This window comes from Schistocerca americana, chromosome 2 (assembly GCF_021461395.2).
Source record: "Schistocerca americana isolate TAMUIC-IGC-003095 chromosome 2, iqSchAmer2.1, whole genome shotgun sequence".
NCBI classification, from domain to species: Eukaryota; Metazoa; Arthropoda; class Insecta; order Orthoptera; family Acrididae; genus Schistocerca; species Schistocerca americana.
The window spans coordinates 600020016-600042431 of NC_060120.1; positions in this window are offsets into that span (position 1 = coordinate 600020016).

Below are 22416 nucleotides of genomic sequence, written 5' to 3' on the forward strand. Positions count from 1 at the left end.
AGAGTAGCTCAAATGGAAAGGAACACTTCCCATTTAAATTTCTGCATCCTACACTGTTACAGTTCGGTGTAGGTGGCAGTTACGTGATTTTATTTCGGTGATTACAAAATAGAGTCGAATGTATGCACTGGGTAGTCGAGGCAGCTAGTTCATGGCGATACGGTCAACCAAGTAAATGATTGTACTTAACATGCTGCAAACCACTACAGGGAGCCTGTGGGTCAGAATTCTTATCGAGCGTGCCGCATGGGTGTTATGATAGAAAAATGAGGTGTACAGCAGAGGAGTTGGTGGTCCGTTGGATTAATTCTGGGTTCGATTCCAACTTCTGCCGATGATTTTTAATAGGGATAGACCGATTCTATCTGGCTACGCAAAGTGAAGAGAACATAATGGCATTGTGATCTGAAATTCACATTAAACATGATATTCCTTCTCTACCATGTAGACGTTAGGTTGAACCACAATAAAGTCAGGAGTGGCGAAATGTGGGAACTCTATCACCAGTAACCTTTCTTATACTATTTATCTATTTCTAATAACAAAACAAACGCTATGTAGGGTCACAGGACCCTTATTCCATCTTTTATTTGAGCTTCTGTATGTCGATAAAATTAGTTCTGAACTTGGAATGCAACTCAGACCGCCCTTAAAGTGGAATTTGATCGCTTCGTGACAATACAGCTCGACTACAATTTGTTGTTAGTTCAAAACTGCAGATTCCTCAGCGTCTCCACATATTGCGCGTGAACGGGTTCGAATGCTGGCCCGGCACTTAAGTTTTCATTATGCATTATCAAGCTCTAGCATGAGAACACCTATCTGCTGATGGATAATAATTTTGATTTTTAATGCATTTTCATTCGTTGTCAACACTAACGATATGTGATGTCTTTGACTCTCAATCAGACACACAACTATTTGAGAGATCACTGTAAGTTCAAGGATGTTATTCCGAGCTGCTGGTGGAGAAAAAATTCGGTAGCTGACGTCTCTTTGTGTGTAGTTAACAACGGTACGTGTGGGGTTCGATTCCCAGTCAGCACTGAACTCTTCGTCATTTTATTTCTAGTTCAATCATGCTCACATGTCGCTGCTGATGTAACAAACCCATATTTAACGTTCATTTTCTCTAGAATATAACAGCGATAGGTTCTGGGTTGGAGTCGTGGGATGGAAAAAAATCATGTTTCGTCTCGTCATTTCAATTAAAACATCTAGCTACTGCTGAGAATATTCGATATGTCACAGTTGATTGAGCTTCGATAACAATCGGATTAGTTTCTGGGTTCGAATCCCTGTCCAAAACAAAGCTTTACCTCACGGCGTTTCAAGTAAGTTACTTGTGAAGAAGCAATATTTAACATCTCTCATAGTTCGTTAACAGGGACAATAGATGCTAGGTAGGAATTCGCGTCCATTAAAAATGTTTACGTTATGTATTTTAAAGTTGATATTTGCTAACTGACACTGTCTAAAATCGAGGTATATAACTCTCTGTATGCCTAGTCATGAAGGACTGCTAGTTTCCGTCAGTCACGAAATCTTAGTCTGCATGACCTGGGTTTGAATCCATATGCAGAACGAGACGGTTCGTCGTGTCTTGAAGTTCATACATATTCTCAACTAGCTGCTCGTGAATTACTTAGTTTTTAATGTCATTTTGTTTTAAATAACAAGTACGGTATGTTACTTTGAAGAGGAAATCATGAATACGACGAATTTACTACGTAATAATGACATAATAATGAGAGTGGTAACATTTCAGGTATGTCATTTATTGCAATAAATGTGAGCTTACAAGCCTTAAGGACAGTCTTATCTGTGATAAGGTGTTCCCTGATATTTGTGGTATCATGGTATTACTTTACATCTTGAGTTATTGCGATATAGAGCAGAGTTTCCTAGTGGTGACTTGTTGGAGCCATTTTCAACAGTCAAACGACTGTACCAAGGAGCGATTAGAGGACCTGCTAGACAGCTGCGTTATGTGGGTTGCATGCGAATCAGGCGAAATGCAATTCAGGTCGTTCGGATACTTTTGAGGATGACTGTACAGGAGCCAAGAGGGAATAATATGAGTGGACGACCAAGAACGAAGTTCCAGGATTAAAATGAGTATAAGACAGGGATGTAGTCTTTCGCCCCTTCTCTTTAATCTGTACATTGATGAAGTAATGATGTAAATAAAAGTAAGGTTCAGGAACGGAATTAAAATTCAAGGTGACAGGATATCGATTGTAGGATTCGTTGATGACATTGCTATCCTGACTGAAAGTGAAGAAGAATTACATGATGTGCTCAATGGAATGAACAGTCTAATGAGTACAGAATTTGGATTGAGAGTAAATCGAAGAAAGAAGAAAGTAATGAGAAGTAGCAGAAGCGAGAAAAGCTAGAAACTTAATATTAGGACTGATGGTCACGAAGGAGATGAAGTTAAGAAATTCTGCTACCTAGGCAGAACGAGACGGTTCGTCGTGTCTTGAAGTTCATACATATTCTCAACTAGCTGCTCGTGAATTACTTAGTTTTTAATGTCATTTTGTTTTAAATAACAAGTACGGTATGTTACTTTGAAGAGGAAATCATGAATACGACGAATTTACTACGTAATAATGACATAATAATGAGAGTGGTAACATTTCAGGTATGTCATTTATTGCAATAAATGTGAGCTTACAAGCCTTAAGGACAGTCTTATCTGTGATAAGGTGTTCCCTGATATTTGTGGTATCATGGTATTACTTTACATCTTGAGTTATTGCGATATAGAGCAGAGTTTCCTAGTGGTGACTTGTTGGAGCCATTTTCAACAGTCAAACGACTGTACCAAGGAGCGATTAGAGGACCTGCTAGACAGCTGCGTTATGTGGGTTGCATGCGAATCAGGCGAAATGCAATTCAGGTCGTTCGGATACTTTTGAGGATGACTGTACAGGAGCCAAGAGGGAATAATATGAGTGGACGACCAAGAACGAAGTTCCAGGATTAAAATGGGTATAAGACAGGGATGTAGTCTTTCGCCCCTTCTCTTTAATCTGTACATTGATGAAGTAATGATGTAAATAAAAGTAAGGTTCAGGAACGGAATTAAAATTCAAGGTGACAGGATATCGATTGTAGGATTCGTTGATGACATTGCTATCCTGACTGAAAGTGAAGAAGAATTACATGATGTGCTCAATGGAATGAACAGTCTAATGAGTACAGAATTTGGATTGAGAGTAAATCGAAGAAAGAAGAAAGTAATGAGAAGTAGCAGAAGCGAGAAAAGCTAGAAACTTAATATTAGGACTGATGGTCACGAAGGAGATGAAGTTAAGAAATTCTGCTACCTAGGCAGAAAATAACCCTTGATGGGCGGAGCAAAGAGGGCCTAAAAGCAGACGAGCAATGGTGAAAAGGACATTCCTGGCCAAGAAGAGAATCGAAGCATCTGAGAGGTGGTGTTACAGAAGAATGATGAAAATTTGTTGGAGTAATCAGATAAGGAATCGATGAGGAAAGGAATATATTGAAAACACTGGCAAGTCGAAGGGACTTAATGATAGGACATAATTTAAGATATCGAGGAACAACTTCCGTGGTACTAGGGGGAGCAGTGGAGAGCAGTAACTATAGAAGAAGACATAGAGTAAATATCTATGGAGTGAGCATTCACATGCGCAGAACAGATTTTGTGTTGTCAACACACATTGCCGGCCTGGTCACGTGTTCTCGGGACGTCGTGTGTTTGTCCGTATTGCGCCCTGTATATTTATAATGTCACTACATCCCTAGTACAGATGGATTCTTTTGGTACGTGTCGTGGATTATGTATATATGTTGCGCAGAAATTTTAACAGTATCCATTTGATACCGGGAATAAACGAGCTACGTAACTTTTAAGGCAAGTGATATTGCATTCTGCTTCTTTACGATAGGTGTCATAGTTCAGATGGACTCGATTTTTGGTAGTTTTCGGCATGATACGGCACTTTGTAGTATTACAGAGCCTGACGTACATTTTGCAGTGATAGTCTTGCAAAAAGACTTGACAGTACGCTAGTAATTTTTCAGGTGTCCGAAAAACACCGAATTTGCCACACATTATCGATTATATTGCTGCTAATTCGTCCATTTTTCTGCTATTTGCGCGTATTTATTTTCTCGTTTTTGCGACCTAAAGCACAATTTTTCTTACTGGTGACACTTTGAAGTATTCATTTAACGCATTTTACGTACTTAATCCCAGTTTGTTAAATAAATAGTAGACTGAGTAATCTATATACATAATCGAAAAGTCACTGATAAATGCATGGAGGATAGTATTCGCTGAAACAACTAACCATTCCCTTTCCTGTTCCACTAGCAAATTTACGAGAGGAAGCAATACAAAAAAATGGTTCAAATGGTTCTGAGCACTATGGGACACATCTGTGGTCATCAGTCCCCTACAACTTAGAACTACTTAAACCTAACTAACCTAAGGACATCACACACATCCATGCCCGAGGCAGGATTCGAACCTGCGACCGTAGCAGTCGCGCGGTTCCGGACTGCGCGCCTAGAACCGCTAGACCATCGCGGCCGGCGAGGAAGCAATTGTTTGTAAGCTTTTGTACGAGCCGTAATATCTATTATATAGTCATAAAATCGTAGAAAAATAGGTCTACAGAAACAAGCCTGAATTATAATGCGTCTCGAATATTTTAACATATACAGTGTCTCGTACTAATATGATAACTATAATTAGGACTACATGGTATGTACCCATGAAAAGTTACTATTCCCTCCTTCACATATATTTCTTTGCGTCCGTAGCAACAACAGTAATTCATCATCGGTATTACACTATCAACAAACGGTGGAACACAACAAAAACTCTTGATATTACAAACTTTAAACGCTGCGGAAAGCACAAACGCGCAGCGAAGTCCCGCACGTGACAATCCTGGTTTAATGTTGACAACATGCGCAGAACGCAATGCTCACTCCAGAGATATTTACTCTATGGAAGAAGACAAAGATTGGAATGAATCCAGCAAATAACTGAAGACTTAGGTTGCAAATGATACTCTGAGATAAAAGTAGTGGCACAGGAGAAGAATTTGTGACGGGCAGCATCAAACCAGTCAGAAGTCTGATGAATCAGAAGAAAAAAAATGGCTCTGAGCACTATGGGACTTAACATCTATGGTCATCAGTCCCCTAGAACTTAGAACTACTTAAACCTAACTAACCTAAGGACAGCACACAACACCCAGCCATCACGAGGCAGAGAAAATCCCTGACCCCGCCGGGAATCGAACCCGGGAACCCGTGCGTGGGAAGCGAGAACGCTACCGCACGACCACGAGATGCGGGCGAATCAGAAGAAAAGAAATAGTCATTGTGTGTATCTGTTTCATTTCTTTCACGCAAATGTGTATTTGATCAACATTAATATTCAGATTACAGTTTTCAGTTCAACGAATTACTTCATGCAGACGAAGTTTTAGTATATTCTCTGGTTTGATTTATAGGTCAGCACCAATACTGATCCTTCTCTGAGCACAGTTCGCTTATTGCTTATGCAGTGGCTAGTACCTGATGACAGTGTCGTTCTCTCCCTTAACATTTGTTACCTAATTCATTTCTTCTCCTATAGGTATATCTCTGTTGTCTGACCTACTCTGTCACCAACAAAATATGACCATAACATGTACTTGAAGTTGAATTCGAAATACAGTGCGTTTTCTTTGACCTGTTGCACACCACCGCTGTTTTAAATACATCTCCCCTTGACGGATTCTTATAATTGTGGTGTTGTCACAAATTTTTGGGAAATGAAAGGTTCCAGCGTCTCATAAGCTTTGTTAAGTCGGTCTGTATTCTTTTAGTTTGCTTATTACGTGAATCACGACAACATTGTAACACATTACATGAGCGACTTACGTATTTCGATCTGGTTGCTAGTCATCCAATGGATCAATAATTTTACCTTTGTTAGTAGACATTTACCTGTCTTGAAGTTTTGAAAGTACGAACTTCTAGATAACATGGATAGAGCATAGTGAAACAACATTTCAGTGAACTAGAAACTATTGCTTATCATCGGAAATGATTCATCAAAAACGAAACACTGTCCGAACAGGTCACGAAGGCCCAACAATACCGACAGGCCGCCGTGTCCTCCTTAGCCCTTAGGTGTCACCGGATGCGGATACGGAGGGGCAAGTGGTCGGAACAACGCCCCCCGCAGCCGTTATCAGTTTTCGTGATCGGAGCCGCTACTTCTCCGTCAGGTAGCTCTTCTATTCTCCTCACACGAGCTGAGTGCACCCTGCTTGCTGGCAGCACTCGGCAGATCCGAACGGTGGCCCATCCAAGTGTCTGTCAACTCCGACAGGGCTTAACTTTGATAACCTGACGGGAACCGGTGTTATGACTGCGGCAAGGCCGTTGGCAAAATCATTCACTGCAAAAGGAAAACTATCGATGCATGATTCGTTTCCTCTCCTTCTAAATTATAAAGAGCAATAGAACAAATTCCATTCGCAAAGTGTTTTATGTTGCCTTCTGCATACAGTAGTTTCTGTATATTTATTTATCTCTTATGTGAAGTTTCTATTGTGTTCACGGAAGATATGAGGTGTGTTGTCCCTCTGAAATCAAGGCATAATATGAAGATGAGGTGCATAATTAATGTTATCACCTAAAATATTACTCCTGCTCACACACTGCTATAAATATGTGCTAGGTATACGATAAATTTGGTGATGAACGCACGCGTGCGCTGTTTTCAGAGCCCCGACAGCAGCTCCGTCCTGAACAGCGTGTCCTATCTGCCCACACCCGGCATCCAGGTCTATTTGTACTGCTGGAGTGCACACAACGTTCTCGAAGAGGTAAGGAAAGTTCTGCAACATGGAACACGTGAAACGTGAGTTTCCATGACGCATAAAATATTCAAACAAATTACGGGATTGCAGCTGGGAGACATCTTGGACTACCGCCGATATTTTGACAGGTGCACACACAGTCGTTTTCAAGGTATAAATGCAACGAAAGAGCGCTGTGTAGAGAAATTTAAAACTTCAGTAAGTGGGGGACGGGGATATCATAGCAGTACACAGTCTGAAGTTTTATATATAGTCAATATTAATTACTAACGGATGACCAGATGACTAGGTGGTATCAACTGACTAGGTAATATCAACCGTTTGTGTCTGTTGTTTGACGATGTCAGTATTCACTATCGCTAACTTCTGACTTTCGTCATCTATGGTATTGTGTTAGTGCTAGTTGCATATTACGAGTGTTGTCTTTCTGGGTGTGCCGTATCACCGTTCCGCATATCGAGGTGCCGGCCGTGGTGGCCCGAGCGGTTCTAGGCGCTTCAGCCCGCAACCGCGCGACTACTACGGTCGCAGATTCGAATCCTGATTCGGGCATGGATGTGTGTAATGTCCTTAAGTTAGTTAGGTTTAAGTAGTTATAAGTTCTGGGGGACTGATGACCTCAGAAGTGAATTCCCATAATGCTCAGAGCCATTTGAACCATCTGAGCATACCAAGGTCTTAAATTTTCTTACAAAGCGCTCTCTCTTCGTATATGTGACTTGAAACTGAGGATTTGCGATCCTGCCGAAAAATAGGTGGTTGTCTAACTGGCTCTGGTAGCGGGCACAGGGACCGTGAAAATGATTGGTTGTCAGCGTGAAGCAACCAGTACTAAGAACAATTGATACCATGTCATTTTAGTCTGTTTTGTCAGTTGACGGTTATGTACGAGAGCGTGCCGAAAAGTAACGGCTCCGAATTTTTATGTGGAACTGTTAAAGCTTTTTCAATAAATCAAACGATATTAACATTCTACGTCTTTGTTCTTCATGTCTACATATTTGCAGACCTCTGCCGCTAGAAGGCACCATATTGTAGCGTGTAAAATCGTGGTATGTATCGTAACTACATCAGCGTGTGACGAATAGCGTGGTGCAATCGAGTTTCGAATTCGAAGGGTCCCTCTCTTTCAGCCTTTCAGCATGACAATGCCAGATCACAAAATAGCGCCACGACATCTGCAACAATAAGACGCCTTGGGTTTCACTGTCAATGATCATCCTCCTTATAATCCCGACCTGGCCCCATCAGATTTTCCTCTGTTTCCATAACTTAAACTACACCTTCTAGGATTCCACTTTGATAGCGATGAAACAGGGCAAGTAGAGGTGAGGTTGTGGCCCCGTCAACAAACTGCAATATTCTACAGTGACGATATTCTGCCGTTGGGATAAATGCGTTCGTTGCCGAGGACGTCACTTTCATAATGGTGAAACTGTGCAAGCAGTCTCAAGTTTTATCGTGGTCAATATGTTTCATTTTTTAGTGCGACAAATACACCATCCCCATTTACAAAGAGCCATCCATATACTTTTCGGTCATCAGTCTTATGAGTGCTTTCCCCTCCTGAGCCAACTCATTTCAGAGTAGATATGGTTAATTCTGTGGCTTCCCTTTGAGTTTTTGCCCTCTTCGGGTCCGTCTAGTACTATAACTTACGACATGTCCATTTTTCACATTATCATCCGTAAGGAAAGCAGGTTGTGGAGCTGAGCAGGTGCCACCGCCGTGTGTTGCAGGGGGCTGCGGTGTCGGAGGCGGCGTACGGCTGCTCGTGGTACGAGGGCTGCCCGCGTTTCAAGCGAGCTCTCCGCATCGTCATGTGTCGCGCGCAGAAGCCGCTGGTGGTCACCGCGGGCAAGCTCTACCCTATCAGCAGGGCCACCTTCGTCTCGGTTAGTCCCACACGTCTCTGCGGCGAAGCATCGAAAGTTGTTTATTTTGTGGCACAGTCTGACAGCAGAAAGTAATACAAGAGCTACTGCAGAGCCAACTGCCTGGCATGGGTTAACTTAATGCCGCACAGCTATGTAACAAGGTGCATCTTTGCTACGGAATCTGTTTCATTCTTGAGGCTCTTGACTCAGGAGTAGCCTGAAAGTAATCTCATTCCTGGCTTCGTGACCTTCAGCCTTTTGGTACCCAAGGTAGCGGTTTAATTGTGATGACTGTATGTATCATCATAGTAGCATTTTGGACAGTGGTGGGTGATCATCAAGTAGAAGTCCGATTTCTTTTTTCTTTTCACTTATCTCCTGCAGTTTTCTTTGTGGTATACTTGACCAACTCTGGTCATGCAGTAATAATATCCTATCAAAATGACATTAAGTCGGCTAAAGTTTGTTAGAATGTTCTCGCGTGTCTGACTCCACTAACAAGGGCACCGCGTCTACTCGTCATCACAGACTTCGTCCAAATTCATGGTGTATGTAAGGTTTGCCCATAAATGAAGTCATAGAAGTCGGAGCTCCAGATCGCCAAGTCTTTAGATAAAACAGTGTCTCTGGCGCGGATCGGGTGAGGCATAAGCCATTTATGTTAGTTTCCAGGCAGTGGTTAGCGTAGCGGAGAAAGCACAGAACAGTAATCGAAGGGAAGTGTGTTCGACTCTTTATGCGGAAAATTTTCTTCTTTATCTTCATTTTTAGCTTTACTTACACTGTAGATAAGCCGAAATAATTCTCAATAATTGTATTTATTAGTATTTTTATAAAAGAAGTAACAGGAAATCTGAACGAAACCGGTGATGACATGTAGGCGCGGTTTTCTTGTAAGTTCCAGGTGCCGACTAATTAATTTCAGCGTGCAATTCAACATGATGTAACACAGTCGGCCACATCTAGGTACTTTCATTAAGATACTATATAACCTACGAATTTTTACAAAATGTAAAGAATCTTAAATAGAATTTAATGTCATTAAATAGTTTCCCCAGTGTGTGTGTAGGAGACTGTCTTCAAAAAACGTTTATTAACTTCGATATTAATGCTAATGGGGATGTTTCAGGTAAAAGTTCTCAAGGGATTGACTATTCTCACATTCCTTATACTAGCAGCGAGAGGTGGATAACTCCCTCATCTGACGCTTAGGAATGGCCGTCTTTCGCTGCTGGGCACATCTTCCAGTTCAAAACGCACTGAATGAGTGATCTGTTGTCGATGCTACAGCAGAAAAAAACTAAATACACCAGCGAATTTGGAGACATTACATTTTGTCCCACAACCAGTTTTTGACTAATACAGTAACGCGCGCTCATAGGTCATAGCAAGTCACGAGTTGTTATGGTTACTGTGAAGACAATGTAGTTTCCGCAGAGTTGTTTATATACGCCTAGCACTTTCAGTCAAATTAAAGATGCAGTTCATGCATATACAGGAGCGGGCCTTCAAAAACCACAAGCGAGATTTTCATTCTATCTCGCTCGCTATGCGAGAACTATTAGTCCTACAGAAAAAATGAACATGGCCTCTTTTAAGAAGAAAAACGTACAGAACTGACCTTGAAACGCACCTCCATACCCACCCTCATTTACGAGGAATCATGATTTGTAGTATGTTGTTCATGGTATTCTCTCCCACTACTGTGAAAAAATTTCCGACTATGAAACTATTCCCGATATTTGATCTTTTTTTTTGTCTTTACTGACTGCACTATTACGCCACCAGCATAGTCGGCTATTTAGTTAACATTATTGATTTACACATGCCCGTGAGCGTAATGGAAGGAAAACGGCTTCTGTGTGTGCTACGCTTAGAAATACAATTCGACCTTTACAAAAAGAGTAGTTTCACCATCAGGAGGGCTGGCGGATACAACGATGTAACTGTTTTGTTATACTGTTAAAATCACTACATTTTCAGTTAAAATTTATACAAACATCAATTTTACAACTTGGGAGTATTCGACTAAACAGGCCAGTCAGTGAAGACCAAAAAAGGTCGGATGTGGAAATAAGCCCTACAGTCCCAAAGTTTTGAACAGTGGTGTGGGAGAGTGCCATGAACAGCGTACTAGAAATCCTGACTGATGGGGGCTGAGTATGGGAGTGGGAGTGCATTTTAAGGGCTCTTCTGTACGTTTTTCTTCAATAACTCGAAAACTACGGTCTCCGTCGAAAACATATGCACACATATGAGAGTGACTCCCAATAACTGTTCAGCTGCTGCTTCTTATGACTATTGTATTCCCAATCTGTGCTGTGTATTCAACTTTTAAGGATTTGTCTGTGTATAAAACAAACCAATTTTTAAATAGTGCTACTTTTTGATGTAAATTCATGTTTTTCAGCTGGTGAATGCCTCGTATACATATTACGCTTTGCTGAGCCGGGTGCACAACCGAGGCTGAGTGTGACAGTAAGCTGTACTTTGAAGCAATTGTTTTGTTTATTGTTTCACAATATTGTCAATGGTAAATATGACGACAACACGCACTTCACCCTCCAGTACAGGTGTTAGTAAACCACGTGGAAAGGAAGACACAGTATAGATAAACAATCGCTCCTCATGCACGAATGCAGAAATATCCTAAATGTACGCACATACATGCGCTTATGTTTTAGTTGAATAAAGTGACAGTTAAAGCGAATGTCATACTATTGCTGTACGGCATCATTACATTTACTCTACTATAAAATGGGTCTGTTTAGTCTCAGCGCAGAAAAAATCTGTCTTGTAATGATACAACACTTTCTCTGACGGAGAAAAGTGTCACAGTTGGTGCCACTTTTCTAAATCATGCTTTCTGGAATGTCGAGAGTTACTAAATATGGAGGAATTGCTGTGGCTACTCGAATTGTCTTAGGGTTTGCACATCTGATACAAGAGAAAACAGAAAATGAAGGTATTCAAGCCGAGACACACAAGTCCTCCAAGGACTCTACGATGTACAAACAGAATGAGGATGGAATATTTTAACACAAACTAAAACTGTCCTAAATGTTGTTGTAGTTCCTAATATGCAACAATACCAATAAAATATTGAAGAACTGTATTATAGTCATCCTTCGTTAAATTTACGTGTTGAAGTGTAGTTTAAATTTTTACTAATTTTACGCAGGTCTCTGAAACAAATTTTTGCTGTGTTTCTATTTACCGAACAGTCAATGTTTTAAGATGAATTTGCACTACAGGAAATGTATATCTCGTCACTGAACACGTATAAACTCAGAAAATGTTACGTTTCATTTTGAAACCCCGGTTTTTTCGTCGTGTAGTGTCTCAAGTCCTTCATAACTTTGCCACTGAATGTCTTGGAGATACTGTCCATACAAGTGCTTCACCGACTGATATTCAACAGATCCTCAGCTTCTTTGATTATATCCAGCGAAGTACCCTGTTTACAATGGAGAACTTGCTAATTGACTTTGGGTCTGGAAGTAGTTAACACGAGATTACAAGTAGTTCCGAGGTGACACTAAATAGTAACAGAGTTATTTTAAGTTTTGGTAGCCAAGATTACAACTAGAAGTGATGCTTTCCTTCAAAGCATTTTAACGTTCTGGTGTCAGGCGAATCTACCAGCTGGGAAAGCTCTGTAAACGACTGAAGAAGGATCAAGCCATCAAAGTATGTAGATGGTTCGCAATAACTTTGACGTAGCTTATATCTTGGGAGGACGCCTTTGGTAATAGCCTCAGGCCCCAACGAAGCCCAAAAGAACGAAAGTTGGGATAATATTGCCACTGCTTCTCGGTGCAGATGATCTGTGCATGCCTACAACAAGGATTCTATCGGACAACATAATACTATGAGCAGTACGTCGTATCACGCAAGCAGTTCCAGTAACTAGTCTCCGATCCACAGCTGTCATAACTATCCTGCCCCTGGTTCAACGCTCGATGAGCAATACTCTGCAAAATCTTGAGATATTTTCCACCTTATACTCTTCTCACAGATTAGTCACTGACTGCTGGAAAGCCTACTTTGAAGAGCTGGTAAGTCTTCAAACGTTTCATTCGTGCATTTACATCTATACTCCGCTAGCTACTTTGTGGTATGTCACGGAGAGTAGTTTTTGGGGAAGACCTTTTGTTGATAAGCCTTCATGATCTTCTTACGACATACAAGTGTTCATAGGCTGGAGGAATGTATTCGTTGACTGTCCTAAGAACGAAGAGTCTCAGAATTTTAACGATAGGCCAAAGCGAAATGCGAAACGCCTCTTTTGTGGTGTTTGCCATTAGAATTAGACGGGAATATCTGTGATCATTTCGCCCCTACTAGACGAATCGGAAAGGACATTTACGACTCCGGATTTTCTCCAGTTCCTCTCTCAAATCTTGTAACAGTTCCAAAGTGATGGACAATACTCGAGATCGGGCGGGCGAGAGGTTTCTAAACTAACTTTCTTCGAGGTGCACTAAACTTTCTAAGGATTCTTGTAATGAAGAGCATATGCCTTTCCAACAATTAGTTTTATGTGATTTTTCCACTTTTAATCGCGTACTCCCAGATATTTAATGGATGCGATTGCTCCTGGTGCGTAGTGCAGCAAGTCGACGTTACTTGGACTCGGCACGTCGTTTAAAGTCCCCGCCATTCGTGCTAGGCGATCTGGGTGGTCAAACCATTCGCTCGAATTGTCCAGAATGTTCTTTAAACCAATCGCAAACCACTGTGGCCCGGTGACATAGTGCAATGTCATCTATAAAAATTCCATCGTTGTTTCGGGGGGAGGGGAGGGGGGGATGCGAAGTCCATGAATGGCTGCAAATGGTCTCCAAACGGCCGAACATAACCATTTCGTCAATGGTCGATTCCACTGGATGAGAGGAACCAGTCCATTTCATGAGAACACTGCCCATATCCTTATGGAGCCACCACCAATATGTATAGTGACTTGTTGACAGCTTGTATCAATGGCTTCGTATAGTCGGCGCCACACTCAAACCCGACCATCAGTTCTTACCGACTGAAAGCTGGATTAATCTGACCAGGCCATCGTGTAGGGTCCAACCGATGCGGAAACGAGCCCACGAGTGGTTCAAAATGGTTCAAATGGCTCTGAGCACTATGGGACTTAACAGCTGTGGTCATCAGTCCCCTAGAACTTAGAACTACTCAAACCTAACTAACCTAAGGACATCACACACACCATGCCCGAGGCAGGATTCGAACCTGCGACCGTAGCAGTCGCACGGTTCCGGACTACGCGCCTAGAACCGCGAGACCACGGCGGCCGGCCCCACGAGTGGAGCTGGAGCGACGTCGTGCTGTTAGCAACGGCACTCGCATCAGCTGTCTGCTGCCATAGCCCCGTTAACGACAAATTACGTCATAATATTACAGCAGATACTTTTGTCGTACGGCTCAGATGGATTTCTGTGGTTATTGATGGCAGTGTTGCTTATCTGTTAGCACTGACAGCTCTACGCAAACAGCGCTCCTCTCTGTCCTTAAGTGAAGGTCGTCGGCCACTGTATGTCCGTGATAAGAAATAATGCCTGAAATTTGCGGTTTTCAGCACAGTCTTGATACTGTGTATCTCAGAATACCGAATTCCCTAACGATTTGCAAAATGTAATGTCCCATGGGTCTAGCTCCTACTGTCATTCCCAAGTCTGTTAATTCCCATATTGCGGCCATAATCTTATCGGAAACCTTTAGATATGAATCACCTAAGTGTAAATGACAGTTCCACCAATGCATTGCACTTTTGCAACTTGCTTATACGATACTGTGTCTTCTGCATATGTGCATGTCACTATCCCACTACTTGTCACCACAGTGTATACAGGGTGCTTCAAAGACTTTGCATCAAATGTCATGGAAACAACTTTTGTGAGAGACAAAATGTTCCTTGACACTTTCCGTCAGCACTAAGTGCCCTTTTGTGCTGGTTATGCCCCTGAGTGGCGGCAGGGCGTAAGCACTCTTCGCGTGAGTGGGCCTTGTGTGTTGACTATAAACTACGAATCAACTCCTTATGAAACAGCAAAATTAAAGTTGCCCATTCGCTTCTAACGTATCTTTATCCCCTTACAGACACTCATTCTTAAGGTTTTGTAGTTGATATCCACTCTACCAATTTACTGAGGTATGTACTATGCAGCGTACCTGGTTAATAGACCGTGCTAGTTCGGTGAGATCTCGTCGTCCCAGTGCCGGCGAAGGACACCTAGCGTCGCTGGGAAGCGTCAGAAAATATTTTGCCTCCAAAATGTTGTTCCCCACGACGTGATCTATCACCAGTAGACGTTTAATGTAAAGTCGTTCAAACATGCTGTATATAATACCACGGGATTACGTAACAGTGAGGGAAGCACAAACTTATCACTAATACTAGAGTCGACTTAAAAAATCTCAGCGGAATTACATGAATACTGATATGCAAAAGGCGTATAGCATTTGTATAGCTTACGTACTTAGACAATCTCAGCGGAATTATATGAATACTGATAACAAAAGGCAAATAGCAACTTAATGAACAAAATGCTTATTGAAACTTCCTGTCGGATAAAACTGTGTGCCGGACAGAGACTCGAACTCGGGACCTTTGCCTTTCGCTGGTAGAGCACTTGCCCGCGAAGACAAAGGTCCAGAGTTCGAGTCTCGGTCCGGCACATAGTTTTAATCTGCCAGGAAGTTTCATATCAGCACACACTCCGCTGCGGAGTGAAAATCTCATTCTAAAATGCTTATTACCTCCTAACACTAGGGCGGCGGAATTGGTCAAAATGACCACTGTCACATTTTTTCCTCCACTGTCATATCTAATTTATTTGCTTCGTTAATGAATTCATACTGTATGACTTTTCGTAATTTTTTTTATCCCATTTACGATGATTCTTAGGATATAGAAAATATTTATACCTTCTTCGACATTTCACTCGACATACCGATAATCGTGGAAGTGGTCTGTATGACAGCACCGTAAGTTCTCTTCTGAATATAATTATCTAACAATGATGTGGCATCAGTGAGCAATCATGTAAAGAAGTTGATGCTCATTGTTGCAACCTGACATGTTTAAATTTCAATCTACCACTGTTTTTATCGTGTCATTCAGGCAGTAATCTCTGTATGCGAAACACGTTTTCGAGCATGTATCCTCGGCGTGGACTTTCTGATCAAGAACTGTTACATCTCTTAGAGAATTCAGAATCTGAATAAAAATTTGACTTCAATGAGAAGATGATGATTATTGAAACACCAGCTAAACCCACTGTGCAGAACAAGTGATCAGGATTTTGGAAAGGGCCAGTTTCACCTTAAAATTGTAATTTACTGTAATTTAATAACACATTTACAATCAAAGCGGCATACAGCCGAACTGTTACAAGATGCAACTCCATCACGGCTGAAGACCTCCAAACAGGAATTCTTAAAAATAAACAAGATAAAAATGCAGTTAAAGTAGCAAATAAAATAATTAAAAAATATATATATCACAGCTAGGTGGAAAGCCTCAAGGCAAAAATAGATAGAATAAACATATGCAAGGTGCAATACAAATGGCTGAAGGCCACAATTAAATTTCAAAATTTTAAAATACCACAATCTGTTAAGGCAAAGGGCTGCAATGTTTAAGCTTGAAAGATAATTTTAAGAATAAGGTTGCAGGGCAGAAAGCCCACAGTAAATTTTCAAAATTTAAAAAAGAAATATAACCATCAGCCTTAAATGTTAAATAGCTAAACAAAGATAATTAAGCACCGGTGAGAAAGACAATAAAGACAACGGCACTCAGACGCCTCCAGGGAGGTCAGTCTGCCCTCGTTCACTTACGTGAGACAGGTGGTGAGACCAACTACTCTTGATCCATCGGAACCCAACCAGGGGACAGCCACGGACCGACCGACACAACGAGTTGCTTGATATCAATCAGTACATGAGAACTCAAACACAAAAGGCTACGAACGTGATAATCCACAATGAAGTATATATTAGCTGTCAAAATTACACACCAAGTTGGACAGCGACAATAGGTGAGGAAAGGACTCTGCCTGAAATTACGTTAGTGGCCAGGGCAGGTAACTGGAACACTAACGGCCACAAGGCAGAAAATTCCGCTGGTACACTAGAATTGTAGTCAACCAATATACACTCCTGGAAATTGAAATGAGAACACCGTGAATTCATTGTCCCAGGAAGGGGAAACTTTATTGACACATTCCTGGGGTCAGATACATCACATGATCACACTGACAGAACCACAGGCACATAGACACAGGCAACAGAGCATGCACAATGTCGGCACTAGTACAGTGTATATCCACCTTTCGCAGCAATGCAGGCTGCTATTCTCCCATGGAGACGATCGTAGAGATGCTGGATGTAGTCCTGTGGAACGGCTTGCCATGCCATTTCCACCTGGCGCCTCGGTTGGACCAGCGTTCGTGCTGGACGTGCAGACCGCGTGAGACGACGCTTCATCCAGTCCCAAACATGCTCAATGGGGGACAGATCCGGAGATCTTGCTGGCCAGGGTAGTTGACTTACATCTTCTAGAGCATGTTGGGTGGCACGGGATACATGAGGACGTGCATTGTCCTGTTGGAACAGCAAGTTCCCTTGCCGGTCTAGGAATGGTAGAACGATGGGTTCGATGACGGTTTGGATGTACCGTGCACTATTCAGTGTCCCCTTGACGATCAGCAGTGGTGTACGGCCAGTGTAGGAGATCGCTCCCCACACCATGATGCCGGGTGTTGGCCCTGTGTGCCTCGGTCGTATGCAGTCCTGATTGTGGCGCTCACCTGCACGGCGCCAAACACGCATACGACCATCATTGGCACCAAGGCAGAAGCGACTCTCCATTCGTCCCTCCATTCACGCCTGTCGCGACACCACTGGAGGCGGGCTGCACGATGTTGGGGCGTGAGCGGAAGACGGCCTAACGGTGTGCGGGACCGTAGCCCAGCTTCATGGAGACGGTTGCGAATGGTCCTCGCCGATACCCCAGGAGCAACAGTGTCCCTAATTTGCTGGGAAGTGGCGGTGCGGTCCCCTACGGCACTGCGTAGGATCCTACGGTCTTGGCGTGCATCCGTGCGTCGCTGCGGTCCGGTCCCAGGTCGACGGGCACGTGCACCTTCCGCCGACCACTGGCGACAACATCGATGTACTGTGGAGACCTCACGCCCCACGTGTTGAGCAATTCGGCGGTACGTCCACCCGGCCTCCCGCATGCCCACTATACGCCCTCGCTCAAAGTCCGTCAACTGCACATACGGTTCACGTCCACGGTGTCGCGGCATGCTACCAGTGTTAAAGACTGCGATGGAGCTCCGTATGCCACCGCAAACTGGCTGACACTGACGGCGGCGGTGCACAAATGCTGCACAGCTAGCGCCATTCGACGGCCAACACCGCGGTTCCTGGTGTGTCCGCTGTGCCGTGCGTGTGATCATTGCTTGTACAGCCCTCTCGCAGTGTCCGGAGCAAGTATGGTGGGTCTGACACACCGGTGTCAATGTGTTCTTTTTTCCATTTCCAGGAGTGTAGTTAATTGCACCGAATGGCAGCTAAATTTCAGCAATGGAAACACTCGGTGTTGCTCACAGAAAAACCTCCCCAACAGTGAGCCACCGAAACGAACGTAGTAGGTGAGAGAGTGTGGCAGATATGATACGCGAGTTGGGATGGAAGTCATTAAAGCAAAGATGTTTTTCGTCGCGGTGTGATCTATTTACGAAATTTCAGTCACCAACTTTCTCTTCCGAATGCGAAAATATTTTGTTGAGCCCAACCTACACAGGTAGGAATGATCATCAAAATAAAATAAGAGAAATCAGAGCTCGAACAGAAAAGTTTAAGTGTTCGTTTTTCCCGCGCGCTGTTCGGGAGTGGAATGATAGGGAGATTGTGGTTCGATGAACCCTCTGCCAAGCACTTAAATGTGAATTGAAGAGTAATCATGTAGATGTAGATGTAGATGTAGACCTCCTCAACATGAATGGACGTGGCTTGGATAGTTGAAACCACAACTCAACTTTGACTTCCTGGGTCGGTGAACCACGAAGCTCGTAGCGAACGGACAGTTCCATACACGCTCCAGCCGACTGGCTGGCAGACCCGAACTCGCAACCCGAACTCCTTACGACAGGCAACGACCGGGATGTAATAGCACTCGAGCAAAGATACCACGAGAGGGGACATATCGATACGTGCTACTAGCGCCGCTCACGGTCAGGTAAAGCAGCAACTCAGTGACAGTAGTAACTTAAATTAACGTACTGAGGAGGAAGTACGTTAAAACAGGGTGTAAAATACATGACGGGGGGAACACGAGCCACACACGGCTCAATTATGTATCTGAAGCACGTCAAGGTGGAGACATTGTGATCTACTTCAATCATCAGCGCTTTCACCACAGCTGGCACATTTGAAAGCGTCTACGAAGTTAGTTTCTAAGGATGGAACGGTGTGGGGGATTGCCAATTTTTCATCTTTTGGAAGAATACAGCTGTGAACGTTCGGAAGGAGAGAGAAGGTCCCATTCCTTAAGCTTGCCAACGAACAGACGACTCTATCACCAGTATCTTATTTTTGACGGAGCAGTGCTACATCTCATGGAGAAATAGACAGAATCAAATGCTCGAAAAGTATTAAAAAACAGTGACAGGACTTTATCACTTGAGGGACTGGAGAAATTGATAGACATCATGAATGTTCGGGGAATGATTTGTACAAAAGATATGTCTGTGAATGATCTCTGGTTGCACGCTTGTAGGCCTATTTTTGTCAAAGATATTATGTCAAGGGACATATTTCTGAAAATTCTCAGATTTCTCCGTTTCGAAGAAAAATCAACCCGAGCTAAACGCTTGGCAGGCAAAAAAATTCGCTCTTGTATCTGAGATTTGTTTAAATTTCATTGAAAAAAGTATTCGTTCTTATCACCCTGGAGAAAATAAAACCATTGACAAGCAACTTTTACCAAGCAAAATAACATGCAGGTTCACTCAGTTCATGACCAATAAACCAGACAAACATGATCTCAGATTCTGGTTGGCTGTCGATCTAATGATAAAGTATATATGTAATGCTTTCCCATACCTAGTCAAAGAGGACAGGCCTCGAGAGTAGCAACCAACTGGAGAGTACGTCGTTTTGCATCTCATGGAGCCATTTGTAAATCAAGGAAGAAATGTGGCGACGGACAACTTTACGTCTCTCCATCTAGCTAAGAAACTCAAAGAAAAGAAAACTTCATTAGTTGGTAAAATCAACAAGATCCGTCATGGAATCGTCGATGAAATATGGAAGCCCAGTACAGAAATACTCTCCATCATGCACCATAGTGGCAACACGGACTGTACCATTACTCTATTCCAAGGACAGAAGAATAAAAATGTCATTTTTCTGAATACACTGCATGCTGAAGTAGCAAGAAGTAAGGAAAGAAAGAGGAAATGTGAAACCATTACAATCTACAGTGCAACGAAGTATGGGGTGGATGTGGTTGACCAGACGACCGGTAAATATACTACGAAGGTTGAATGTAGGAGATGGCCAATGCATGTCTTCTAGTCCGCAGCTCGTGGTCGTGCGGTAGCGTTCTCGCTTCCCGCGCCCGGGTTCCCGGGTTCAATTCCCGGGTCAGGGATTTTCTCTGCCTCGTGATGGCTGGGTGTTGTGTGATGTCCTTAGGTTAGTTAGGTTTAATTAGTTCTAAGTTCTAGGGGACTGATGACCATAGCTGTTAAGTCCCATAGTGCTCAGAGCCATTTGAACCATGTCTTCCACAACATCTTGGACATGCCGGCAACAAATGCATGGGTCATCTGCAATATAATATCGGACAAGAAAATGGAAAGCAACAAGTTCCTAAGTTCATAATTTAGCTGACGAATGAACTCAAGAGCAAGAACATCAGGCAAATGAAGAGAATATACGACTGAAACTACCTAGAAAGTGGTGTAAGTGCCAAATCTGCCTCTGCAAAGTTAACAAGACCAGCGAAAACTGAGTAAACTGTCACAAAGCCATGTGCGGAAAATGTGCTCGTAAAACAGAAGTCACGTGTGCTAAGTGCGTCTGGCACTTTCCAATGACTTCAGTGAAAAGTAATATAAAGCCCTGTGTAGAATGCACGCGAGGGTAATGTGGACTAAATATACTGCCTAGGAGGTTGTACAAATAGTTAGGAAATGAAAATCTGCAGCTTAGTAAACTTGTTAGCATCAGAAACAATAAATTTGCAAGATATTTTGTTGCTCAAATCAATAAGTAATTATTAATTATCGTGATAAATAATCATTGTGATTATTAGAAAGAGAGGTATGGATTCACAAACACTAAAAGTACTTGTTTAAGTCAAATATGAATTTTTTTTTGGGGGGGGGGGGGGTCAGAATGACCCCTATCCACCGTTTTAGGACCGTCAGAAACTCCGCAGTTCTAGAATCTGCTGGGAATTCCATCATCAACTAAGTTGACACTCCAACACCCTGTCTCTAGTAAATGGATCTGGTGGGAGGCCCCTGCCCATAATGCTCCAATCGCATTCAACTAAGGTGAGATTCGGCGACCTTGTTGGCCGAGGTAGGGTTTGGCAAGCACGCCGACACACAAAAGAAACTCTTGCTGTGTGGGAGTGGGCATTATCTTGATGAAATGTAAGCCTAGAATGGTGTCCCAAACTGGACGTAAAATATCGTCGACGTAACACTGTGTTGTAAGAACGCAGTGGGCGACAACCAAAGACGTCCTATTATGAAATGAAATGGCACTCTAGATCATCATCCATGGCTGTCGGGCAGTACGGCGGCGACAATCAGGTTGGTATCCCACCACTGTCCGGGGCATCTCCAGACACGTCTTTGCTGGTCATAGGGTCAGCAGGACTCGTCAATGAAGGCAATTTACTCCAGTCAATGAGATTCCAGGCCGAAGACGGTCTGGAGACGCCCAAGACATGGGTGGGACACCTACCTGACTGTCGCCCGCCATGATGTCCGACAGCCGTCTGGTCTGGTGTGTCATTTCATTCCTTCTGATTGTCATCTGCGGCACATGTACAGCACAACGGTGTGTCGACAATATTTTACGCCCCATTTCAGCAAAATAATGACTGCCAGCACACGGTAAGAGTTTCTACTGCTTGTCTTCGTGCTTTTTAAACGATGGACTGGCCAGGAAGGTTACCGAACCTCTCCCCAATTGAGGACGTTGGGAACATTATGGGCAGGGCCTCCCACGAGCTCGGGGTTTTGATGATCTAACGTGCCAGTTGGACAGAATTTGCAATGATATTTGTCAGGAGAACATCCATATACTCTATCATTCAACGCCAAGCCATATAACTGCTTGCATAAGAGCCAGAGATGGACCTACGTGTCATTGGCTTGCTGACTTTGAGAAGCTCTTTCTCCTGACTAAATCACCCAACCTTTCTGAAACTGTTATGGTAAATCTCCCTATACATGTACATCTTATCTACCGATTTCCATCCAATTCGGATCATTTCTTCGTGGTGTGTCGCTTTTTATTACATTGTAATTCACACTATCAAACCTACGGTTCCGATGTTACTAACGTCACAAGAAGTAATAAATTCATGTTACAAAGCTGCCGAAGCAGTAGAGTTGGTGGTGGTTTTCATT